The sequence below is a fragment of the Sus scrofa genome, chromosome 1 (genome assembly GCF_000003025.6).
Source record: "Sus scrofa isolate TJ Tabasco breed Duroc chromosome 1, Sscrofa11.1, whole genome shotgun sequence".
NCBI classification, from domain to species: Eukaryota; Metazoa; Chordata; class Mammalia; order Artiodactyla; family Suidae; genus Sus; species Sus scrofa.
In genome coordinates, this window is record NC_010443.5 from 87,488,126 (window position 1) to 87,515,302 (window position 27,177).

The 27,177-nt window shown below is 36.6% G+C and overlaps 1 long non-coding RNA gene across 1 annotated transcript in view; it reads left to right on the forward strand.

Annotated features, from left to right (window-relative positions):
• LOC106508944 overlaps positions 1-7,975 on the forward strand; it is a 165,727-nt gene extending 157,752 nt beyond the window's left edge. The window contains exon 7 of the long non-coding RNA XR_002344085.1: positions 3,867-7,975. This is a non-coding gene — a long non-coding RNA (uncharacterized LOC106508944). The remainder of the gene's footprint in view (positions 1-3,866) is intronic.

The window sequence follows — 27,177 nt, forward strand, 5'->3', positions numbered from 1 at the left end:
TTTTGGTAGTTTGCAACTTTTCTAGTTCTTTTTTCTTTGCAATTCTAAGTATTTGGACTGAGTAATTACTAATTGTTGAGTAAGTCGTGTCAGAAGTAAGGAATAGCTCTTAGGTGGGAAGCCAATTTCTTTGACTCTTCTACCAGCTCTTATCCTTTGAATGCTAGGAAGGTAGGCGACTGAGTCCTGCCTCAGGTGGGAGAGCACAGTGATTAGTATTGTCTGGAAAGAGTTGAGAGGCATGTGCCTTACAGTGTACAGATATTGTGATCCTTTTCCCTAGATTAATTAATAGAAAAGAAATCTCAGATCTAATGGAAGTGTCTGTCCAGCGTTAAAAATATGAGCGTTCCCTGTATTGCATCTCAACGGGTTATACTCTATTTATTGCTACAGGGTTAAACGCCGTTCCTAAGAAATTTGCCTCCACCGCTCAAGTGCTGATCTACAGGTATCGAGTTTCATAGGATGTAGCCACTGCTGGCCTATCATTCTTCGGCAGTGCATGAATACATCAGAAATAGAGTTCCAAGCACTTTTGAGAAGTATTATCTCAATATAAATTTCATTTGCAATTGGAAGTGAAATATGTCAAATATTAAGTCAGAAGTTTCCTAGGGAAAATAGAAGTCTTTGGGTCAACAGAATCCGAATCTGCAGATGCCCCCAACTTCAACCCTTTGCGGAAGGGCCCTGCACCTTCGTAGATAGGGCTCCTTAGCGGAGGTGGACCTGCAATCTATTTAGTCCTGCAGGAAGTGCGACTGATGATGTGGACCGCCCTCTGGTCTGCCTGGACTCTTTGAAGACCTTCTGCTCACCTTCCTCTGAAAAGGAAGAAGCTCTTGTTCTCACCTCTGTGTTATCTTCTCTGTTCTGTTTGTCTCCTGTCTTTTCAGCTTCCCTCTGCAGCCCCCTTCCCCAGATCCCTTTGCCCCCGTTCAGCCTTTTGTGAACTTCTTCCCTTTCATGTCTCTTAAACCCCCTCTCCATGGCATGGTCCCCTCCAGCCCCCATTTCTGCAAAATGATTTGGTGCAAAGATAAAGATTAAATTTAAAAATTTAAAGTAATGGAACTCAATTAAGAAATTTAAAAAAAGACTTTAATTTTGTCAGGATTACTTCTTTATGGGGGGAGGGGAGCTTTCAGTCAACTGTTTGTTCCAAACTGCTAATTACTTTTTAAATTGTTCACAGAATGCAAATAAAGTGACAGTCCCTTTCCTACCAGATGTGCTGGATAGGCATGAGGGCACAGTCATTTTCCTGATATTTTCTTCAAGAACCTATTCAGAGTCTTAGAATTACTTCCTACTTCCATCTTAATTGGACTGCAAAACAGTGCCTGAGGCAGGTTTGTGTCCTGAAGTGCTCTTAGAGGCCTGGAGCCTGGGAGGTTAGGAATATTACAAAGAAGCTTAAACTGTGGCTCTGATCTCCTGTGGAAAGGCAAAAACTGCATTTACATTCTGTTTCAGGGGGCTTTGAGATTTACACATTTGAATAAGAATCAGGATGGATGTGCTGATGTCCCAGTGGGACAGTACTGCCCTGCCAGACATTTCTATGTAACTGCCTGAATGCCAGGGGTTTGGCAGAAGCCTGTAGACACTGAGCCAAGTGGGGTCTGGAGAAAGCTTCTTTTTTTCCTTTTTTTTTTTTTTTTTTTTTTTTTTGTCTCCTCCCATCTCTCTACAGGGTAGGCATTGCTTAGAACACATGAAAACTTAAAATATCATATAGAAATTTTGAAATAGCAGAAAATCATGGAGCCTTACCTTCTATCTTGTGTTGGAGTAAACTGGAGATTATGCTGTCTGATGGGGTAAGAACTGCACTGTTATTCTGATGTCTAGAGTTTCTTCTTAGATGTGTAACTTTCCTTGTTCCTTGTCTGGGACACATATTCCTTATGTGTAAAATGAGAAGAATTCAGAAAATAATTTCTGCAGTCTTCGCTAGTCCTAAAATGATAGGAGTCTATGAGAGCTAACAAAATGGGATACTTGTGATGCTGCCTCCTTGGAGGACACCAGGATTGCATCCCTGCATAGTTTTTCTCCTTCTGCCCGTTTATTTTCTCTTCCTGTTATCTTTCAATAATTGACTTACTATTTTGTTGGCAAACTTTGGACATCTACTCACCCCTTAATTGCTATCTTTTTCAGAGACTGTGGTACAGGAAGGATCACTCTGGCTTTGCATCTGTTCAGAATCTCTTCTGCCTAATGTCGCTGTAACGTGGTTTAACAGTTGTCTATTGCTTCTGGAAACTTTCTCATTGTTTGCCTTCCCTGTTAGCAAAATCTCCTGTTTTTCTTCCCATGTATAACTTTGCCTCCTAGGGCTCTACTTGTAGTTGTTATCCATATGGCACCTTTTTTTTTTTTTTTTTAGGGCCACACCCAGGGTATATGGAGGTTCCTGCGTTAGGGGTCAAATCAGAGCTGCAGTTGCTGGCCTACACCACAGCCACAGCCTTGTCCTTAACTGCACCACGGCTCACTGCAACACCAGATCCTTAACCCACTGAGTGAGGCCAAGGATCAAACCCGCATCCTCAAGGATCCTAGTGGGGTTTTTATCGCTGAGACACAACAGGAACTCCCCATATGGTAGTTAATTAATGTCTCACCTACAAGGTATTTCTATATTTGCTGGGCCTGGCTTATAAGGTCCTGCGTTTCAGAGTGCTTCTTAAATTGCTTCATGTTCCCTCAGAATTTAGCTGTTATAATTAAAAGCAATATAATTAAAGACTGGGTCACTTTGCTGTACAGCAGAAATTGACAGAACACTGTAAATCAACTGTAATAAAAATTTTAAAAAGCAATATAATTACTTATGTCTTTTGTTTTCGGGCCACACCTGCAGCATGTGGAAGTTCCCAGGCCAAAGCCACTGCAGTGACAATGCTGGATCCTTAACCTGCTGAGCCACAAGGGAGCTCCTCCATTTCTTGTTTTGCTTATGTATACCCATGTTTTTCCTTTACAAAAGAAAACTAATATAAACCAACTTGCCGGAGGCATGTCTTTTTTATGTTTTAAATAAAATTAAATCATCAAATCTATTTTTTCTCTTCTTTTACTCATGGATTTTTTAATTTGTTTGTTTTCTGCATATTTTTATTTCTTAGATTTTTCTTTTCCTATGAATTAAATATTTAGTTGGTTGATTTTCATGCTTGCTTTCTTTGTGAAATAGTGGAGGCTTAAGGTTCACTACATACTTTTGAGTTTGGTTTGTTTATTGTCATTAACTTCATGGGTCTGTGAATTTCCAAGTGTAACTAAAGTAGCAGTATCTAAGATGTCATTTATCCCTCAGAATTTGGGCATAAACATAAACATTTTCAAATAACCAAAGCTTAAACTTACTTTTATGATTTTGAATTTTAAAAAATCCTTCAAAATAATAAACCTTATCTGTTTTTAACAATTTTTACTAATGTGTAGTTATCTACATGTCTTGATTTATCAACTTTAGTAAGTATCAATCCTCTACTTTGAAAAATGAGGACTGTCACTCATTATTTTATATCTCCTTATTCTTCCAACACCTTCCTAAACTCTCCTACTCTCTCAGTCTGTCATATACTTATCTTTAGTCTGGTTTTTGGTTGCCTTTATATCAATACAAGATATACTTAAACATCTGTTTTTACCAATTCACCCCGGGGCAGTACCTGTTGATTTTGCACTGTCCAAGATGAAAGGAGAAGCACATCTGCGTTTCTTATTGCTTTTCCTTTTTTGACCTCCCTACCTCCATCCCCCATATATACATGACTTTCAGTTACCCGTGTTATAGCATCTACACTTTATCCTTAATTATAGTTAAGTCTTTTGTGCTCTGTCTACAGGTTTGTTCCACATACTTTACCAATAAGGACCTCAAACTGCGGAGAACACAGATATTATTTACTACAGAACCAGGAAGGATTTTGAAGCCATAGGAGGCAATGTAATCTCATTTCATGAAATTTGGCTTCTTGCATGAGAACTATAATTTTACAATTTCGAAGTATGGAAGTTAACATTGAATTATAATAAATTTAATTTTATAATTTTTGTCTGTCTTCTCACTAGGATGATTCAACTTTCTCACTATCTTTTTGTTACAGGGGATGTATTCTCTTCTTCGTGACACTCAGTCTTCTCAGAGCTTATGACATTCAGGTCTACTTTGAACTGGGTGCCTCTCTATCTGCTATACACCTGTCCTAGAATTTCACTGTATTCTCTTGGAAAGATGGCTCTGGTTTGCTGTTTTTGTGTCTCAATTCCTGTTTTCCTCTTTCTTTGGTTTCTTTTTTATTTTTGCTAGGAAACATCTTGTAATAGTTGTTTGAAGAAGTGTATCTGAATAGTGAGTTTTGAATCTGTAAAATTTGAAACTGTTTTTATTTTGTTTTGAGTGGTAGTGTAGTTTGGTTCAAATTTATTTATTTATATTGGCTCAAAGTTATTTTTCCCTCAAAACTTTGAAGGCATTTTCTCACATTTTTTCTAGAATCAACATTGTTCACAAGAAGCCTCATGCTATCCCAAGTCTCCTCACTTTGAAAGTCATCCCCTTTATCCTTTTTGAAACTTGTTAAATTTTTCTTTGTTTCTAGGGTTCTGAAATTTCTAGCGGCTATTCATGAGAAATAATTTTTAAAGATTTTTTTTATTAGTAAACTTTCATTTTTAGAAGAGTTTTAGATTTTAGTTATGAAACACTGAGCAGATTGTACAGAGTTCCCATATATCCCACTCTACCACTATATTTCCCCATTTAATAACATATTAGTATATTTCCTACATTTTATGATTCAATGTTGATACATTATTATTAACAAAAGTCAATAGTTTATTCCTCTCTCCCTTTTTCTTATCAGATGATTTTTTTTTTTTTTCTGTCTTAGGATCCCATCTGTGTTACCAGATTACATTTGTCCTGTCTTAGGCTCCTCTTGGCTGTGACAGTTTCTCAAACTTTCTCTGTTTTTGATGACCTTGGCTATGTTTAGGATTACTGGTCAGGTATATTGTAGGATGCCCTGGGGCTGGAATTGTTCTGAAGTTTTCCACATGATTAGGCTGGAGTTGTAGGTCTTCAGGAGGAAGATCACAGAAGTGAAGTGTCATTTCATTACATATCCTACCAGGAGTGCACAGTGTCAGCATGATTTATGACTGTGGATGTAGACCTTGATCACCTGGTTGAAAGAGTATTTTTCTGGTTTCTCCCCTTTCAAGTTACTCTTTTTTTCCCCCCTTTCCATCTCCTGCTCTTTACAAGGGGCAAGAAGTTACACTGCCCTTCCTTTAGGGTAAAATATCTATATAAATTAATTTAGATTTTTTATGCAAGGGCTGTTTATCTCTTCTCCCTAGTTTATTCATTTATTTATTGTTTATTTCTATCGGTATGGACTCATGATATTTATTTCATACTCTGGGTTATAATTCAATACTATTTTATTTATTTATTTACCCAAATTGTCCCAGCTTTGGCCACTGCGAGCTCTTTCTGTATCTGTTTGACATACCCCTAGCATTGTGCTTTGATTTTTTTCCCCCTAGCATTTCCTTAAATACTTTGTCACTATAAGAGCTCATGTTGTATATTTCCTGCTCCAGTCCTAGGATTACCATTAATGCAGGGAGTCCCAGTTCTTTATACTGAAAAATAGTTTTAGAAACCAAGATCTGGGCTTTAGATGTTCTTGTTGCTACTGGGACGGCATTGCTTCTAGGCCCTCTCTGGGGACAGAGCCTAGATATATATGTGTATATATGCTAACTCATGCTCATGCACACACACATTTCTATATGTAACAGTTAAATACGAGCTCTTATTGATGTCGCCAACTTGAATACAATACTGCATGGGTATTATTGCTTCCTTCCTTGCTTATCTGTGAGTTTCCACTCCAATAGTGAGAAACCTGGCTTCCTGGCCACTGCCATCCATTTACCTGTTTCATTCCATTCTATATGTATATCAGCATCAGAATTATTAACCTGTGCATCATGGAAACAGTTTTACTAGCTACAGTACAAGCTTATATGCAGTTCCTTTTGCCTTTGGTTTTAAAGATTCCATTCATTTCCAAGGTTAGTTTTGTCAGTACTTTTTCTCTCAGCATACTGTTGAGGTTGCTCGAAGCTCTTGTAACACAGTTAGGTTCTTTTGTCAAATTCTGCATCTCATCCTGAATTATTCCTACTGAAAGAGGGATGTTGAAGTTTCCAAATATAATAGTGGACCTGTTTGTTTCTTTCTGCAGGTCCCAATTTATATTTTCTTTTTATTTAAAGCATTTGTTCCAAGTGCACAATAAAAGTGAATTTCATTGAATCCCAAGTGACCAATACATAGTACACAATTTATCTTTTGTAGCTCTGTAAATTGAGGAATTTTAATTTCATAATTGGTGGGGATGCTTCATTTATAGATCTGCAAATCTGTTAGGAAGAATATTGTTCCTTCAGGATAGAATGGGAAACTGAGGCATGTAGAAGTAAGAGTTATTTAAGAGTTTATTCATGTATAGACTCTGATTACTATATTTGCATCATGTTATGGTAAATAACAATAGACACCTCTATTTCTGAACAAATTGATCTGAATTTACCCTAAGTTACTCTTCCTTTTTTGATTTCTTGATGCCTGCCTGTCTTCCTTCCTTCCTACTGTATCCACAGCATATGGAAGTTCCTGGGCCAGGGATTGAATCTGAGCTGCAGCTGTGACTTATGCCACTGCTGTGGCAATGCAGGATCCTTTAACACACTGCGTCTGGCTGGGAATCGAATTTGCACCTCCACAGTGACCGGAACTGCTGCAGTTGTATTCTTAACCCATTGCGCCATGGCAAGGTCTCCTTGGTTTTCTAAAATTAATATTCTGTCATTGAGCACAAGAAAATTTTAAGTATTTTGGCATGGTGGGGAAATAAAAGCTTTTGTTTTAATTCAGAATCGTTTTTCTTAGTTTTAAAGAGAACTTGTGAAGTCAAAGCATAATAGACTTGAAGTGGAACTAAATAAATACTATTGATTTATTTTTATAGTACCTAGCGTCTGCCATGAATAATGACAACGTTTTTGAATAATAGAGGATTTAGTGCTTATGTCATGTTGGCAGTGGATAAAAGTGCTAATGCTTAATAATTGCCTTTTTGTAAATTTGGCCTTGATAATAAGACATATTTTTAAGAAATACATGGCTGGTCATATAATTTTATGTAAAAGTAGTTCAATAAGAAACAAAAAAACAACTTTAGTGAGTCTGAGTTAAAGAACATGACCCAGTAAAAGCTCCGATGAGCATGAACGATAATGGTGAATGGCATAGACTTCCTTCCCTCCCCCACCATCCCTGCTGAGAATCCTTAAAGCATGTATAATAAGCTCATACTCTTTAAAAATTAGGTCTATCCAAGCATACTTACCCTTTGCATAGAAAGAGGTAGTTCAAGGTTATGCTAAATAAAATATTACATGTGCCACCTACGCAAAAAATTGCCTAAGGCAATACATTTACTTGTCCATCTGCCTCATGTCCAGATTTAGCACAAACGTGTCTTCTGAACTGGATTAAATTTTCAGAAAAATCCCCCAAAGACCCTCAAAAGATGGACTATAGCATCCAAGGAATTTTTAATTAGAAATGTTGCCCAAAAAAAACAAAGACATGTACCTCTTACCCATCATTATTGACAAGAACAAGGTAATAAAAAGACATGTATTTTCCATACACAATGGTTAAGAGTATAAGAAGTAGGGATTGGGGATAGAGAGAAGAGGAATAGCACCAAACATTTTGAGTGTCTGCTCTATTCCAGGTTCTTAAAAAAATTGTAGCTTATAATAGTTAAGCCATCATTATGTTAAATGATTTATATGGATTATTTCATTTCATTCCCCACAACATAGCTACAAAGGAAGCGCTATTATTTGTCTTTTTTTTGTCTTTTTAGGGCCGCACCCTCCGCATATGGAGGTTCCCAGGCTAGGGGTCTAATCTGAGCTGTAGCTTCCCCCCCAGACCACAGCCACTGCAATGTGGGATCCAAGCCATGTCTGCAATCTACACCACAGCTCAAGGCAACACCGGATCCTTAACGCACTGAGCCAGGCCGGGGATCGAACTCACAACCTCATGGTTTCTAGTCAGATTTGCTTCTGCTGTGCCAGGAGGGGAACTCCTGGAAGTGCTATTATTATCTCCAGTCTGTGTATGGGAAAAATGATACCTTGCAAGGTTAAGTAACTTTATTGGATTTCAAATGCAGACATCTGACTCCACTTCTCTTAACCACTGCATCAGTTTACATGTGATAGCTTGTTGATTTCTTAAAATACAGCTTTGGAGTAGATGTTCTTATTTTCTGTTTTTAAGATTAGAAAACAGAAACTCAGAGAGTTTAGATAACTTGCCAAGGACCATATGGCCAGTATGTATGTCATCAGATTTTTAAGCCTAGATTTGTAGATTTAGGGAAAAATTATTTAATATGAAAATAAAATATATGCATTTAGAAGGGAAATTTAAGTCATATTTTAGAGAGGAGAAATCTAAATAAACAGGAAAGGTTTTTTTTTAGTATATATATATATTATATATATATACACACATATTATATATATATTTGAAGACTGTCCTAAGTAGAAAATGATGTGGGAGATGTTTTTAGATCTCTTTCTTGCTTGTGTAAGAGTTTTCTTTCAAGGATAAAGCAGTTCCAATTGGACCACTCAACTTCCTGGACACCATTACGACAATGATTACTAGTACATGGACTTATTGTTTCTTAAAAAGATTCTCATATTCATGCATAGTTACTTCTTTTCCATGCATTTGGATGGATGACTTGATTCAGGCACTGCTCACAGTTGAGCATATTGGTTTTTGCATCTAGTTCCTACTTTTTTTAACAGTCAGAAAGTAGTAAGATGCCAAGTGTTGAATTCAGACTTGAGGGAAGGTAAGGTACCTCAATTTGAACTTGACCTGAAGCCACATGCTCCACCTAAGTTTTTATTAGAGCTGTATATTAAAGAGTTATCAGACATTGGATTAGATATTATTAAAACATTTTCCTTGTTTGACTGCAGTTGTTGCATTTAATTTCCATCAGAAACTTCCTGATAAAGTGAGGGTGAGGTTGGTTAGGGATATAGATAGTGCAGGATATTACTATTCCTGTGTCCTGTGCTGAAATACCAATGAATAGCAACCCCCCCCCCAATATTAACTCTTTAACTCTAATAAAATGAGTTATTGTGACATCCATGTTGGAAAAGGAGGGTCCAATGATGAAACAGGTCTTTTAATAGTATAATAATATTGGAAATACTTAGTAAAGTATTAATTTTAATTAATTTTTGATTAATTTTTCAGCAGCTTCTAGTGAATTTCTATTTAATTAATTCATTGACTTATGTATATAATCGACATATACCATTATGTTAGTTTCAGTTGTGCAACATAATGATTCAACATTTGTATATATTATGAAATGATCACCATGATGTCTAGTTAGCCTCTGTCACCATAACATATTTTTGGTTCTTGTAAAGAAAACTTTTAGGATTTATTCCCTTAGCAACTTTCATGTATGCGGTGCATTGTCATTTACTGTAGACACCATGTTGTGTGTGTTGTGCCTTTTATCCTCATGATTATTTTATAACTGGGAGTTTGTACCTTTGACCCCCTTCACCCATTTTGCCTGCTTCCTCTCCACTGCCACCCTGGCAACCACTAATCTGGTTTTTCTTTTTATGAGCTTATTTTGTTTTTTTAGATTCCACATTTATGGAAGATCATATGGTATTTGTTTTCCTCTATCTGATTTATTTCACTAAGCATAAAGCCCTTAAGTTCTATCCATGTTGTTGCAAGTGGCAAGGTTTCATTATTTTTTCTGGTTGAATAATATTTCATTGTAGTGAACTCCTATTTTAATACCTAGAGAAAGAACAGCAAGTTATATTTTGACATAAATATTGACCAGTTACATTGGGTTACACTGAGTGTTTCTTTGTGTTTCAAGAAATCCCAACAAATATAAACATTTAAAGACATTTTTAAACAATAACAGAATATACTCTTCCTATTTGTGTTGTTTCTGAGGACCGAAGAAGGGTTACTATGTGAAAATTCAGGAGGTATATTTATAGGCTCAACAGAAGAAGCATCCAACAATGGATGGGGCTGCATGGAAAGGCAGTTTTTTAGGTTGGGTTCTGAGGAAGCAGTCTCTGAGACACAGTTTAGCGTGCAGGGGAGTTATTGAAAAGTGCCTTTGGAAAGCAGGGAAGTTAAGTGGAATTTCACATTAGAAACTGAGCTGCAATGGAAGCCCAGTGGCCCTTCAGAATTGTTTTCAGTTGGGCCAAGACAGCAAGGTCTTCTTACTCCTACATCCACTGTTGACTGTAGACATCCTGAAATGGGCATGGTGCTGGGAAAGTCAACTCTATGCAGCTGAGGCAACCCTGGAGAGGGTGGTTTACTATTAACACGTGGCACCACCTGGGGAACAATTCCTCCACTGGAGGGCATCTGGTGACACATCAACATGTCCACTGTAGAGAGTGAGTTCTTCATGACTGGTCATGTTCAAGTAGAGCCTTGATAATCATTCACTCGAAAAGCTGAAGAAGAAATCCTCATATTGGGAATAGTCACTGGTGTCCACTGAGACTCCTTCCAACTCTATTTTTCCTTAAGTTCACCAAAAATTGAAATGACTTGACATGATGGTATTTAATATAGACGCATTAACTTCTGAATGGAGATGAAACTCATTGAGACTGGTAGAAATTTGACACTCAAAACAGGAAAAGAAAAAAAGATTCTGTCAAACTTATCTCTTACTTTAATATCTCTTTAACACCAGGTAATAAGTAGGATAAAATCAAAGACCATACTTTAATGAAATTGCTAAACATTAAAAGGCCACTGAGAAAATAAAGAAAGGGTGACATTTTGGCAGAATCTCTCACAATATACCATATTTAATTTTTTTCACCATGCAGTGTGACGTGTCTTGCATGCTCTAGTCAAAATAAATAAATAAATAAAAAGTTAGCATGCAAGTTTATCTTTTTAAGTCCATCAGTTAATATTAATCCTTGCAATGAAAATGAGGTTTGCAAAGTGAGAGACGGATATTGGTGCAGTTACTAAAATTCCTAGCTCTTTGTACTTTGTGAGAAGATAGATGGCAGGTAAAGATTGCCAGTGTATATAAAGGTGAAATAAAGTGCTACATTACATACTTATTTATTCTAAACCTCCTAACACAGGGAGAGAAATGCATGTATTTAAGTGACTATAGTAAAAATGCTTAATAGGAGTATTAGCCAAAAACCTTAAAAGAATTTTTTTTAATTGGATGATAAATTTCTTAGGAATTGTGTTGGGACACTATCAAGTACTTTGCTTGAAGTTTTGCAGTTTGATATAGGAACCTGAGAGCTCCTCACTGAGGATATATTTACTTTTATCTAAGTCTATTACACACGAATAACCTCCATCATTCTCAATCAGGCCCTCAGGAGACTCTTCAAATCTCTCTCTTTCTTACCACAGGCAAGGTCGTCTGTAAGATTCTAGGTAAAGAAGCAGGCTTTTAAAGTGTACTCCAGGATATTAGCTGATTTGAAGTGATTCAGCTTTAGAGAGGACAGTATTTTCTAGAAACTTCATACCGACTGTTATCAGGCCTTCATTTTAGGGACCACTCCTCCCAGGAAGAGATGGTCCCAGCATGTGGAGGATTCCAAGGTTACAAAACTGCCTCACAGAATTCAGTACCCTCGGTTTGTCCTAAATCCGTTTGTCAGTCAAAGACAACAAAGTCATGTTGGAGTGGTTTGTATCCAAAATAGAAGAAACGAGGGCTGTTTCTTCATTTCTACTCCTTCTCCCTTTCAACTTGTAGCCCCAGAGATGTATAAGAGCTTCCTCACCCAACATGTTTGTGTGCAGCCGTGGCCATCCCCCTTTTTTATTTTCCTATTTCACTAGGCTCTGAAATAGTTCTGTTCACTTATTTTCAAAAATAGAGCATAATTGCAATATAATTGAAAAAGAATTTTGAAAACATAAGAAATCTTAATTCTTCTAATCAGAGTTCTCCATGCAACATTTTCACTCTTTTTTTTTTCTCAAAACACAAATGAGTTCACATGATAAATACTCTGAAAGACTGCTTTATTTTTTCACTTGTTAAGTATTTTTTAGCATTTTCCAAGGCATTAAACTTTATTGACTGGATAATTATTTTCCATCATTAAAAGTAGTATGATTTGTTTAACGAATCACCTGTATTTGGATGTCAAGTTTGCTTAATGTTTTTCCAGTATTATATATAATACATATATATGCCTATATAAAAAATAACTTTGTGCACCTCCCTGATTATTTCTCCGGATGAAAGGAAATGCAAAAATACTTAATAAAAATTCAAGTTTTATTGAAGTTTAGATGTTTCTATTCAGTTGCGTTTTATATTAAATATCCATTTCTGATTTCTTGCTTCTGTACAATGACTTCTAACTCTTTCTAAGTATTAGATAAGGAATTCCTGTTATGGCTCAGTGGCAACAATCCCGACTAGTATCCATGAGGACACGGGTTTGATCCCTGACCTCCCTCGGTGGGTTAAAGATCCAGCATTGATGTGAGCTGTGGTCTAGGTCACAGCTGTGGTCTAGGTCACAGCTGTGGTCTAGGACATGGTGCAGATCTGGTGTTGCTGTAGCTGTGGTGTAGGCCAGCGGCTACAGCTCTGATTCAACCTGTAGCCTGGGAACTTCATGTGCTGTGGTGCAGCCCCCTGCCAAAAAAAAGACAAAAAATTAGATAATTTAATGATTAAAATATGACATCCTGTTTGATAATTTGTAGTTCTTTAATGCTGGGAGTGGGGGGATTGAGCACATTTAAAATTTTTTTTAAAGTTTTATTTATTTATTTATTATTTTTGTCTATTTAGGGCCACACCCACACCATATGGAAGTTCCCAGGCCAGGGGCTGAATCAGAGCTATAGCTGCCGGCCTATACCACAGCCACAGAAACACAGGATCCAAACCAGGTCTGTGGCATACACCACAGCTCGTGGCAATGCTAGATCCTTAACCCACGGAGTGAGGCCAGGGATCGAACCTGAGTCCTCAGGGATCCTACTCGGATTCATTAACCACTGAGCCACTAATTGGAACTCCCTTTTTAAAATTTATTTTTAAAAACATTTTTATGATTGTAGACAATTTTTTTGAGATAGATCATCTCTTTAATCCATTTCAATTAATTTCTAAAATCTCTTATATAATGTTTATTATTTCAACACTGGATTCTAATATATTTTGATGGATGTAGGGTCTATTTCGTACCCTCATCTTGTCTTTACCTTAACCTAAGCCAATACTTCTTCTCTTTTTAGGAATAAGCTTCTTGTCTATTTCTTTATAGCACTTTGTGGCCATATACAGTAATACAGAATTTAGCCAAGATGCTGGGAGTGGGAGGCTGAAGTCACAGGAGGACCAGAGACTTCAAAATGCATACACTTATACCTTGATGAACTTATGAACTACGCTTGCATATTTTCTTTTGCAGAAGAATAATTATAAGTTAAATAGAATGATAAGGACCAGTTTAGGCCAAAAGTACTAAGAAAATACCTTGGTTTTTTTTTACCTATATTGCTACCTATATAAAAGTTAAATGAATTAAGATTTTCAAAGGAAAAACCAGTTTAAAGGATTTGAGGATAGTACTTTTAAAATTATTAGATAAAATCTAAATAAGCTTTAATATTTAAAGTGAATAAAAATCAGAGCACATCTAATAAACACAAGAGTAGGAATTGGGAACCTTGACTGTTTGACCCGATTCTTGGTCCCATCACTACCCTAATGTAGCTTCTATTCCCTCTAAGAAATTATAGGTTTCTAAAAAAGATAGCAAGAAAGCCATTATGTTGAGAAACTGGTAAAACCAGTGAGGGAAATGCTTTGTGAAATAAGGCTTGGATGCAGTGAGGTAGAGTATTTCCTCCCACAAGACAGGAACAGGGCCTATCAGTTTTCTATTTACAAAATATAATTAGTTGAAATAGAACTATGACTTGACTCCTTCCCAGAGGATGATTTGTCAGAGAATAGTATTTCCTCTTTTTAGGAACCTTTTAACATTTATGTGTCATTTATTGAAATTTCCATTCATTCATGCACACACACAGTCATTCAGACTTAATGAACATTTGATTAGGTGTTGACCCTTGCTTTTAAGATACTTCCTAGCTGATGTCATTACTCCTGACTTCCCTTGAATATCTGGTGTGTTAGGATAATCAACAGAGCAGGTCACAGGTCTTGATTTTTACCTGTGAAAGTTTCTTTTTGTTTAGGATGATGCCATTTTTCAGTTAGTCCTTCACTAATCAATTCAACTAATATTTTATTAATGACAGAACTATAAGTCACTGATAGTCACTATGCTTGTATGTTGTAATTACAGTGATGAACGATGCAGAGTCCACATCCTTACAAAATTTAGGCAAGAAAATAAATGACTACAGTGTTAGAATAGAGGTTTTTATGGAATATTTGGAAATATAGTAGAGTGACTACTAACACAACTTAGGGAGAAGTAAGGTTGTGAGGAAACTCTTTTAAGAGGAGGTGACATTTGAAATTAGTATTATAGGATGAGTAAGATCTGGCCAAGCATTTTGAGGGAAAAAGACATTCAAGATGAGGCCCATCATGATGGGCGTGATCATGTGGGAGAACATGGACTTTGCTAGAATTGCAAGTAGGTCATGTAGTGGACATCGTGGTTGGCTCCCCAACATCTGTGTCATATCAGCTCATATCTGGTCCAGGGATGGACATGTTTACAGCAGTCTGGGCCAATGAGACCCACAGGGAGAATTTCTGGGAAGTTCTGAGAAAGAAGTTTCTTACTCTTAAAAGAAACTGTAAGAAGCCTCAATTTGTCTCCCCTGCATGAGAAGAAAGAAGTAGTTAGCCTTCATTGCTGTTGAAGTCATTATGGGACTTTCTAGGAGCCAGTATAGAACACTTAGTAGAGCTCAGAGACAGAGGGACCACAAGTTCTTTATCTTATTATTTTTTAATTTATTTTTTATTTTATTTTTTTTGTCTTTTTGCCATTTCTTGGGCCGCTCCTGCGGCATATAGAGGTTCCCAGGCCAAGGGTCGAATTGGAGATGTAGCCGCCAGCCTACACCAGAGCCACAGCAATGCGGGATCGAAGCTGCATCTGCAACCTACACCACAGCTCACGGCAATGCCGGATCCTTAACCCACTGAGCAAGGCCAGGGATCGAACCCGCAACCTCATGGTTCCTAGTTGGATTCGTTACCCACTGAGCCACGACGGGAACTCCTCTTAATCTTATTATTGAAGTACTTTATCAACCAATTCTTCAGCCCATTTTATAGAAGGGGCTTTTTTTTTAGTGAGACAACATGTTTCTTTGTTTAAATTTAAATCTGGGAGTTCCTGTCGTGGCTCAGCAGTTAACAAACCTAACTAGTATTCATGAGGATGCGGGTTCCATTCCTGGCCTCACTCAGTGGTTAAGGATCCAGCGTTGCTGATCTTTTGCTGAGCTGTGGTGTAGGTCACAGACACAGCTCAGATCCTGCATTGCTGTGGCTGTGATGTAGGCCAGCTCCAATTTGACCCCCTAGTCTGAGAATCTCTATATGCCACAAGTGCAGCCCTAAAAAGACACACACACACACACACACACACACAATCTGAAAACACCTTTTCTTTGGTTGTGGTGAAGTGTCAAGGTTGTGTAATGAGAAAATAGGAATCTGGAGAAGGAGTTAGAGTTTGTATTGTGAAGACATTGAACACCATTTTGAGGAATTTGAACTTGACGTTGAGAGCAGTGGGGAGCTACTTAATGGGAAATTGTAAGTAAGGAAGAACAACCTTTGGTCTAGATCCTGAGGAAAGAGTATGGGAGAAGTATTTTGCTAGTGCTCACAAATTTCAAGGCTAGAAGTAATTTTTTCCAGTGTAACCCAGTAGAAGCCTTGGATTGATTACTTGCAGGACTTAGTTCAGTTTTAGCAAGAGGAATACTTTCCCTTAGCTTCCTTCGTGGGAAGGGGGAAGATAGACATTTCCTTCTTTTAACGATGCCTGGTTACTTTAAACCTCAGTGATAACAAAACAAAGAGGGAGGCTCATTTAATTATAATTGTCCCTATAACTTAGGGAACTCCAACTCTGCGAGCAAGCCCTGACCCTGTCTGCAATCTCTCTTTATTGATCTAGCAAACATCCACTCTGCATTGATGGCTATGTGTTGTTCTTGTGTTGTGTATTTTTCTTGTTTTTATGACTAGGTTGTTAACTTTAAGACCAAGTGTTTCCAAAGTTGGATTTTAGGACTACCTGGGTCGAAACCGCTTGAGGTGCTTGGATGTTTGATAAGCCTCTTATGTAATCCTTTTGTAATATCTAAAGTACCAGAAACACTGAGTATGCGCTTGAAGATCCATGAGGGAATAAAATCAGTAAAGTAAGAGGAGTTTTTGATACTTCTGCCAGAAGCCCATGTAGACCTCAAAGAAGAACGAGAAGAGTCAGTCTTAGAGTCTTATTTTCCCTGTGTGCGTATGTGTGCCTATTTTCATGTATATTATTCTAGAAACACCCATGGGTTACATTTTTCAATGAACAAACTATTTGAAGTTAATAGTAAAATTTGAATTTGACTTTTATTTAAAATTTTTTCACCTCATTGAGCTTATTTTATAATAGAATTACAAGGAGTAGGTGAAATTCTAATGGGTGGCTCAATATTGTATTAATTTTAGTTATTCTCAGTAAGAGACAGAGGAAAAAAAATACCTGGTGAACTGGGTCTTTAGGCCTGAGATCATAACTTGTTTTGATTCATTGCTTTAAGTTGGAAAAGTCCCACAAAATCTGCTCAATTTCCTATTTCACAGAATAAATATAACATCTATTGTCACCTGAGAAAGTGTACCAAATGAAATTTATTTTGCAGTAATGTATTTTGAGATCCTGAGGAGAAAGGTTTACATCAATGGAGATATTATTTGAGTTTGATCTTAAAAAACTGGTGATTTTTAGAAATTATTCAGTTCAGTTTTAAAAATTATATATACTATCTATATGTATAGCATATTTTATTCTATAAAAGTTGTGATAATTACAGAGATTTTCAATTATTAATTAAATTTTTTGTTTTTAAAACCTACATTTTACTTTGCCTTTAAGATCTCTGCATTGCCATTTATCTATATCTCTTTTTCTTCAAAATATAAATTTTTAAAATTATTCATTTTCATAATTTATTGGGTCTTCTGATGAATTTTACTAAATAGGTTTGACATAGTAACATTGTGTAAATTTAAGGTGTATAACACAGTAAATTGATACATTTATATATTATGATTGCCATCGTAGCAATATTTACCATCTGTCATATTACATAATTATCTTTTCTTTTTAGTGGTTAGAATAAGTTATGGTCTATTAGCAAGTTTAATGATTTTGGTCCAATATTGTTGTCTAAATTCATCATACCCTGCATTAGATTTCTATGGCTTATTTACTACTCAATTTAAGTTTGCACCCTTAAACAACATCTAACTCATCCCTCCATCCCCAGTCCCTAGAAGGTTTTTATAGATTTTTACAGGTTTGGCTTTTTCATATTCTACATATAAGTGGTTGATGCTAGCCTCTCTCTGTCTGACTTCCCTTACTCAACATCATGTGCTGAGGGTCCATCCACGTTGTTGCAAATATAAGATGTCTTTCTTTCTCATGACTGAATGACTCTTATACTCTATCTATATCTATATCTATCTATCTATCTATCTATCTACCTACCTACCTACCTACCTATCTATTATCTAATCTCTCTCTCTTTCTCTCTCTCTCTCTCTTAACTATCTATCTCACATCTTCTTTATCCATTCATTCACTGATGAGCCTTTAGGTTGTTTGTATATATTGGCTATTGTGAATAATGCTGCAATACACAAGAAAGTGTATTGCACTTTCTTTGAAATCCTGTTTCCTAAATGTATTTTTTTTTCAGCAAAGTTTACCAACTTCTTAAAAATCAAAGAGTTTTAAATGAAAGCATATTCTTTTATATTATATTAAAAAGGGATAAGTAGGATATTGTGAGTACTTAATTGCGAAGGAAAACTTCCCAAACTTCCCTCCCCTCTTTTTGCCTTCTATAGTATCTGCTTTTCTCTGAACTCTTGCTTTCTGTAACTGAATTTTCTGTACTGAATTTACAGCCAAACTCTCAGTCCAGATACTGTCTATGTCAGATACTGTCTCTCTCTTTATTATTTATTCTCTCTTTATTATTAATCTCTCTTCTTTGCTCTAGTCAAGTCTAGGCATATTTTCATCCCCTCTTCCATTTTCAGCTTTCGTTTCCATCCAAGAGCATTTCTACTTCTTTGCATTAAAGCGCCTGAGAGATCTCCTGCAAAGGAATAATTACAGATCTCATGTAACCTGTGGAATTTTTCTAGCAGTTATTTCTACAGATTGGTTGTTTAGAATCACTCGTTAATTGGAAAAAGCATGATCCAAGCTATTGTGCAAAGAGGCAAACATTCTTGAGGTTTTGGTAATAAATCTTCAATTTTCTTTCTTTGTTGTATTTTCTCTATTATGTTTCTATCAAATTCAATTCAGTTCAACAAATACTTAAGTACCTGCCATCTGCTCAGCTACATGTTAACTTGAGTGTCTCTGTGTTAAATGGAATATTGTGCCTGTCCATGAGAATCTTCAGTAGACAGCCCAGAGGAAGCACTGACAATACTATCTGTTATCCACTATTCTATTATTTCTACAGTTTTCAAAGATGAAATCCAAATAATATCTCCAACAAATTAAGCTTTTCTTCCTAGGATATCAAAGAATATGATAGCACAATAAAATCCATTTGATTGCTATCCACTATTATAGTGTTTTTTCGAAGAGTTGGTGAATTTATTTCAATACCAAAAGCAATAACCCTCAAGTTATGTATATTATGTCTTTTATCTGATAATTTACATAATTTCCATAAATAAAAGCATTGCTCTCAGTATAGCAGTTACCACTGAGCATTTATAAGTGTCACAAATTCTGGTACAAGTTTTCTTTACTCAATCTTATTCGCTAAGCACTTACTAATGCCAAGCACTGAAGACAAACTGGAGAAGATATTCTACCCCTGAGGAGTTTATATTCTGATTGAGGAAACTAGAGAGAGGACAATGACTGTTTATAGGTCCTGCTGCTCACTGCTTACAAAATCAACACTCACAAATGTTGGTAGAAAGGAAATCAGAATGACAGCCATCTGGGGAGATGGTGGACTCAGTGTCCCCAGAAGCCACCTCCAAAGATTCTGCTTGGCTATGAGAATTTTAAAGGGAAGAAGGGAAGTATCCTTGTTAGTCATGGAGATGGGGGTCAGAGTCATTGACATCCCACACTGTGTGCAAACTTTTGGATTCCTCGTGATCTTCCTTTTAAGATGTTATCTTCCTCACACAGTTTGCGCACATGGTTTGGTTGAGAGTTTCCTGAGGGGAACTCCAGTAACGGGTCTGGTTATCTGTTAATTACTGGTTCTTCATTTCTATTTCTTTGATCTATGGGAAGAACTAATGAGTTAGGCAATGTATTGTATGAACAAAGGACTTGAAAGGCCTGCTTGGGCTAGAAATGGGGAGAACATGGGGGTGCCTGGTTTAAAAGTTAGTTTACAATATAGCTTTGCTAAAATGACAAGAAAATAGGTTTCCTGCTGAGGGTGGTTTCCTGCTTACATGACTACAAATAAATAAGATGATTAAAGGTTATGATAATGAGTATTGAAGTTAATGGCTTAGTGAATAACATGTGATGGCCATTTAAAATAGAATGTAAGGGAGTTCCCGTCGTGGCGCAGTGGTTAACGAATCCGACTAGGAACCATGAGGTTGCGGGTTCGGTCCCTGCCCTTGCTCAGTGGGTTAACGATCCGGCGTTGCCGTGAGCTGTGGTGTAGGTTGCAGACGCGGCTCGGATCCCGCGTTGCTGTGGCTCTGGCGTAGGCCGGTGGCTACAGCTCCAATTCGACCCCTAGCCTGGGAACCTCCATATGCCGCGGGAGCGGCCCAAGAAATAGCAACAACAACAACAACAAAAAAAGACAAAAGACCAAAAAAAAAAAAAAAAAAAAAATAGAATGTAAGGAGAGGCATCTCTAAGGAGATGCTATATTTAAGAGGCTCTTTAGGAATGAAAAGGAATTGTTCATCTAGAGGGCTGGGGAAGGGGTTACAGTCCTAGAGACGAGCACATCCAATGACTCATCAGTGGAGAAGGACTTGCTAGGTCTGAGGAACAGACAGGAGGGTGGCAAATGCATAAGGAACAAACTTGTAAGAGATTAAGGGAATTGGTAGACATGAAGGAAATGAATCATACTAGACAATGCTGACTCTATTTTCTTAAAGATCAATTAAAAGAACCCATTAAAAAGTTGTAAAAAGAGGGGGATGTGATTTGATTAAATTTATAGAATTTGTTCCAAAATGATAGAGTTGCATTATTTCCTCCATCCCCTACAATGAGACATGGCCAGATGCTTTTAGGTTAAATTTCCTTGAAGGGGACTTGAAGACCATAACAAAATGTTCTAAAAGGATCACACTGGGGAATGGATTGGTGGTGGAAAATTGTAGATGCAGGGAGATTGGTTTACACATCTGTAAGGTGATGGTGGCACATCACCTTACAGATGTATAAACTAAACAGAAAGGAGCACAAAGAAGACTGAGGAAAGTGGAAGGGTTTGAGATATATTTGGAGGAAGTTGAATAGGACCTCATGATGACTTGGATGTAGGGGTGTGATGAAAAAAATGAGAAATCATGAGTTCCCTTCATGGCTTAGCAGTTAACGAACCCAACTAGGATCCATGAGGATGCTGGTTTGATTCCTGGCCTTGCTCAGTGGGTTAAGGATCCGGCTATGCCTTGAGCTGTGGTATAGGTTGCAGATGTGGCTCAGATCCTGCTTTACTGTGCCTGTGGTGTAGGCCGGCAGCTGCAGCTCAAATTCAGCCCCCAGCCTGGGAATCTCCATATGCCATGGATGTGGCCCTAAAAAAGAAAAAAGAGAGAGAGAGAGAGATAGAAATCGAGGATCGTATCAATCATTTTAATCCTCACAATAACCTTATGAGGTAGGTGGTGTTATTGTCCACAACTTACAGACAGCTGAGTCACCGAGAAGAGAAAAACCTTGCCAAGGTCATACACTTAAGCAATGTGTGAGAAGTGAACCCAGCATACACCAACTAACATCACATACCGAACAAGACGTGCCTGCTACCTTTTTAAGTGTTATGCTTGATTTTAAGCTTTTCTCTTAAACATATTCCCATTTATCTTGATTTCAGGACCTAGAATAAACCCAAATTGTACTTTTTTGTTTATAAATAAATTAGAATCAACCATTAAATAAATTAGCTGATCTCAGAGGTTTACTTAAAAACCTAACTTCTAGAATATTTTACGGATCTCATATAAATTCAACCTGATATAAACGTAATGTATCTACTGTTGCATGCAGTGAAGAAAAGGACACTTATAACAATGACCCTCAAATATAAGATACTGAAGTTCTTGCCAAATCACTAATAGGAAGCTGTGTTTACTTAGGAGTATTTATTCCTTTATTTTATTGTATCCTAGGACTTTGAAAATTGGTAATCAATTGGTACAGCCTTTGTGAACACAATTTAATCACATTGTCACAATTGCTCATATCCTTACCTTCTTAGAGACCAGAAGTGAGTGGGAAATACTTAAATTTCATATTTTCAAGAAAGCAATAAAGTTTCTTAAATGAAACCAAATGGGATAGGTTCTTTTCCCAAAAGAGCAAAAGAGCTTACAGTTTAGTGCGGGGTGGGGGATGAGGGGAAAGAGCTCACAGACAACCCCCCTCTCAATACCTGCTTGCACTTGTCAGAAGATTGTTTCAGCAAGAGAGCAATGAATTCCTCTGAGTTAGGGTAATGCCTAGTCAAAAGCTATGCTTGTAAGTTAATGTTGTTCGATTATATATAACTTCTTTATAGTTTGAAGTATATATCATAATCTGAGGCCAGACGTTTATAGCACTATATGATAGGATTAAGATTTATGTATTTTGTTGGATGAAAGCATTGGGAGGGTGGGCAGAGAGGATGGTTCTCAAAGAAGACCAGATGGGTTTTATTTTTAAATGTGGAGACAACACTTAAGAATAGAAATTTGTATATATTTTTGCTTGACATAATCAAGCAGGCATCAAAATTTCAAGGGAATTACACATGGAAAAATGTTGTAATTTTATTTTTAGACATCAGGTTATTTTTAGACATTGCCATGTGTTCTCCTACATTTTATTTTTCAAGTAACTTTGGAAATCCTCCCAAGATCAATTTAAAATAATAAGCAAACCTTTTCAGGGGAATAAAATACACTTTTCCAGTAAAAGTATATTATACTTTTTGGAAAATTTATTCTACAATTTCATATTTAAAGATCTTTTACTCAACATCGCTGATTATAAGAGAAATGCAAATCAAAACTACCATGAGATACCACCTCACACCAGTCAGAATGGCCATCATTATTAAGTCCACAAATAACAAGTGCTGGAGGGGATGTGGAGAAAAGGGAACCCTCCTGCACTGTTGGTTGGAATGTAAACTGGTACAGCCACTACGGAGAACAGTTTGGAGATACCTTAGAAATCTATACATAGAACTTCCATATGACCCCACAATCCCACTCTTGGGCATCTGTCTGGACAAAACTCTACTTAAAAGAGACACATGCACCTGCATGTTCATTGCAGCATTATTCACAATAGCCAGGACATGGAAACAACCCAAATGTCCATCGACAGAGGATTGGATTCGGAAGAAGTGGTATATATACACAATGGAATACTACTCAGCCGTAAAAAAGAATGACATAATGCCATTTGCAGCAACATGGATGGAACTAGAGACTCTCATATTGAATGAAGTAAGTCATAAAGAGAAAGACAAATACCATATGCTATCACTTATAACTGGAATCTAATATTCAGCACAAATGAACATCTCCTCAGAAGAGAAAATCGTGGACTTGGAAAGTAGACTTGTGGCTGCCCTATGGGAGAGGAAGGGAGTGGGAGGGATCAGGAGCTTGGGGTTATCAGATACAACTTAGAATAGATATACAAGGAGATCCTGCTGAGTAGCATTGAGAACTATATCTAGATACTCATATTGCAACAGAACAAAAGGGTGGGGGGAAAATGTATACATGTAAGAATAACTTGATCCCCATGCTGTACAGTGGGAAAAAATAAAATAAAAAAAAATAAATAAAGGTCTTTTAATTCAAGAAATCCAAAAGTGTTTCCTTCATTCTATTTTCTTGTTTAGAAATATAGGCTTTAATTGTGAAACACCTGAATGTACAATGCTGGAGAAATGTATTTACAAAGATATTTTTGAAACCAAGTATAAATATGACTTCTCAAACATAAATCACTATTTAATTTAGTGACACAATAGTCTAACCAAACCATTTATTGTTTGCTTCACTCACTGAATAGATAAAACAATACACAAGTGCTTCACCCATGTGATTCTAAGATTGATGAGTACTTAAATAAATTTAAAATTATTGATTTTTATTACATAGGCTTTTGTACCTAATCTTTCTTCATAGCCAAAATTTATTTAATAAAAGTAAATGATGGAGGAAAGATATATATGTCTGATATTTATTTTTCAGAATTGGAACATTTAATCCATCATGTTTCTTATATTTAATTTGCAGATTTAGATTACAAAATTGTATATGAATCTATTTTTGGCTCTTACACCATTAATGTTATACATAATAGAAAATAACTAAATCTTCAAAATTAGTAGGGCTGCTCAGTCACACTATGTGAACAAATATTAGTTGATAGTCAGTGCTAATTGCATTCTACAATACTGTTATTGACACATTAGTTGAGTGTATGTTGGAGTTGTTTTTCTTCAAGCATTAATGCCGTCAGTCACAAGGCAGGGTTCCAATACAGATGGGATTGTACTTTTACAATGAAATAGTCCTAGCAAGAGACTGGACCCAAGACTGTGGTCTTTACGTAGAACAACAATATAGTATATGCAGTTATTACTTAATATTTTTTCAAAAACTCTTGGAAGAGTGTGAAGAACTAGATAAATGTTGGTTCTACAGATGGTGATAATGTACAGAATTGTAAGAAGTCTGCATAGTATAAACAGTGTTGACTCAGAACTTTGGTTTAAGGCTGTATGCCTATGTACAAGATTCTATGACTTAAGTTTCACTAAAAGAAGTACTAAACAGTATCACTTTAGAGCTGAAAACTGTCATTGAAAATTTCTACCTGGTTAAAAAATAATAGTGATATGCCAACAGGAAATAAAGTAGAATGGTTAACACAAACTTTGTGAAACTGGTAGTAAGGATTCATTAAGAGTATAGCTACTAGGCCCATTAGGATGAACATTTTTGTTTTGTAGCAAAGAGTAATGGGCAATTAGGGTATAAAGGTTGTTGTTAATTGTTGCAGGAACAACGAATGGGCTTGCAAGTGAAATTGCAAGATAAACTTAACATAAAGCAAAACAAATGCAGTATTTTTATGCATGTGGGTATTTTTAATACTCTTCTTTTCCTCAATATAGAGACCTAGACATAGATTGAGACCTTCTCAGGTCTTCAAATGTAGATCATGATAGGGGGGAGACACTGCACACATGTGCATTCAGAAAGGTTAGACAAGGGTAGCCCTTCCAGCCCAGAAGTGACACTTGGCATGCTCTGTGATAGTTCTAGTTACTACCTTGATTCTTTATTAGAATGAAGAGGTATAAGAATTTCTGGGTGGAAGGTAGTCCATCCTAGATGATTCTGAAATATTCCAGTTTTCCTACTTCAATTAAGTATTACTTCTCTGAAGATAGGTATGAAAAGAATTTTAACTCCTGGAAGAGAAGCACAGGCAACTTCCTATTTCTCAAACATTGTTCAACTGATATGATACTAAGGAATATATTTTATATATTTCTCTATATATTTCCATTTTATATATTTACAACCCACTACACTCACACCCATTTTCTCTCACATACAAACACAAATACATACACTATTGAGTAAAACTTGCAATTCAAAAAAATTCCATGATGTTCTGTTATTTTCTCTACCTGGTTGTTCTATTGCATTTAAAAAATATTGCTATATTTTATTGAAGTATAGTTGATTTACAATGTTGTCAATTTCTGCTGTACAACAAAGAGATTTGGTTTTATATGTAAATTCTTTTAAAATATATGTATATTACAGATATAATATCATATGCATATATAAAATATAAATATTCTTTTAAAAAATATTCTTTTCCATTATGGGTTATCATAGGATATTGAATATAGTTCCTTGTGCTAAACAGTAGGACCTTGTTGTTTATCCATCCTATATATAATAGCTTACATCTGCTAATCTTAAACTCCCAGTCCATCCCCCCAACACCCTTCTTTTTGGCAATCACAAGTCTGTTCTCTACATCTGTGAGTCTGTTTCTGTTTTGCAGATAGGTTCATTTGTGTCATATTTTACATTCCACATGTAAGTGATATCATATGGTATTGGTATTTCTCTTTCTGACTTAACTTTACTTAGTATGAGAATCCTGGTTGTATCCATGTTGCTGCAAATGGTAATTATTTTGTTCTTTTTTGTAGCTGGTGTATATATACCACATCTTCTTAATCCATTCATCTGTCAATGGACATTTAAGTTGTTTCCATGTAAGTGGTGGTATTAATCAATGGAATAATTTCTCTTGTCCATTAATAAGTAGTAACACACAGTTTGAAGAATGGTGAGCTATCCTTAATGAGAAGGCAAGTGTATGTTAACCAAATGCAGGAAGAAAATTTTGCCTCTAAAACACCATGCCAAGCACATCCTCATCCTAGGGACTTGGCAGTTGTTCCCTTCTCTTGGAATGTACTTCTTCAACTTATACAGTTAACTCACTTTCTTCAGATCTTTGCTTGGAAGTAAACTCCTAAGAAAGCATTCATTTTTTGATGGGGTTGTTTGTTTCTTTGGTATGGAGCTGCAGAAGGTGTTTATAAATTTTGGAGATTAATCCCTTTTCAGTTGATTCACTTGCAAAGATTTTCTCCCATTCTGTGGGTTGTCTTTTTGTTTTGTTTAGGGTTTCCTTTGCTGTTCAGAAACTTTTAAGTTTGATTAGGTCCCATTTGTTTCTTTGTTTATTTATTTATTTATTTATTTATTTATTTATTTTGCCATTTCTTGGGCCGCTCCCGCAGCATATGGAGGTTCCGAGGCTAGGGGTCTAATCAGAGCTGTAGCTGCCAGCCTACACCAGAGCCAAGTAATGCAGGATCCGAGCCATGTATGCGACCTACACCACAGCTCACGGGCAATGCCGGATTGTTAACCCACTGAGCAAGGCCAGGGATTGAACCTGCAACCTCATGGTTCCTAGTCGGATTCATTAACCACTGCGCCATGATGGGAACTCCTATTTTTGTTTTTATTGTCAATGCTCTAAGAGGTGGATCTGAGAAGATGTTGCTGTTATTTATGTCAGAGAGTGTTTGGCCCATGTTTTCCTCTAAGAGTTTTATAGTGTCTGGTCTTATATCTAGGTCTTTAATCCATTTGGAGTTTATTTTTGTGTATGGTGTTAGGGAGTGTTCCAATTTCATTCTTTTCCATGTGGCTGTCCAGTTTTCCCAGCACCACTTATTGAACAAGCTGTCCTTTCTCCATTGTATATCCTTGCCTCCTGTGTCATAGATTAGTTGGCTGTAGGTGTGTAGGTTTAATTCTGGGCTTACTATCCTGTTCCACTGATCTATATTTCTGTCTTTGTGCCAGTACCATACAGTTTTGATGACTGTTGCTTTGTAGTATAGTCTGATGTCTGGGAGCCTGATTCCTCCAGCTCCACTTTTCTTTTCAGGATGTCTTTGGCTATTCTGGGTCTTTTCTGCTTCCAAACAAACTA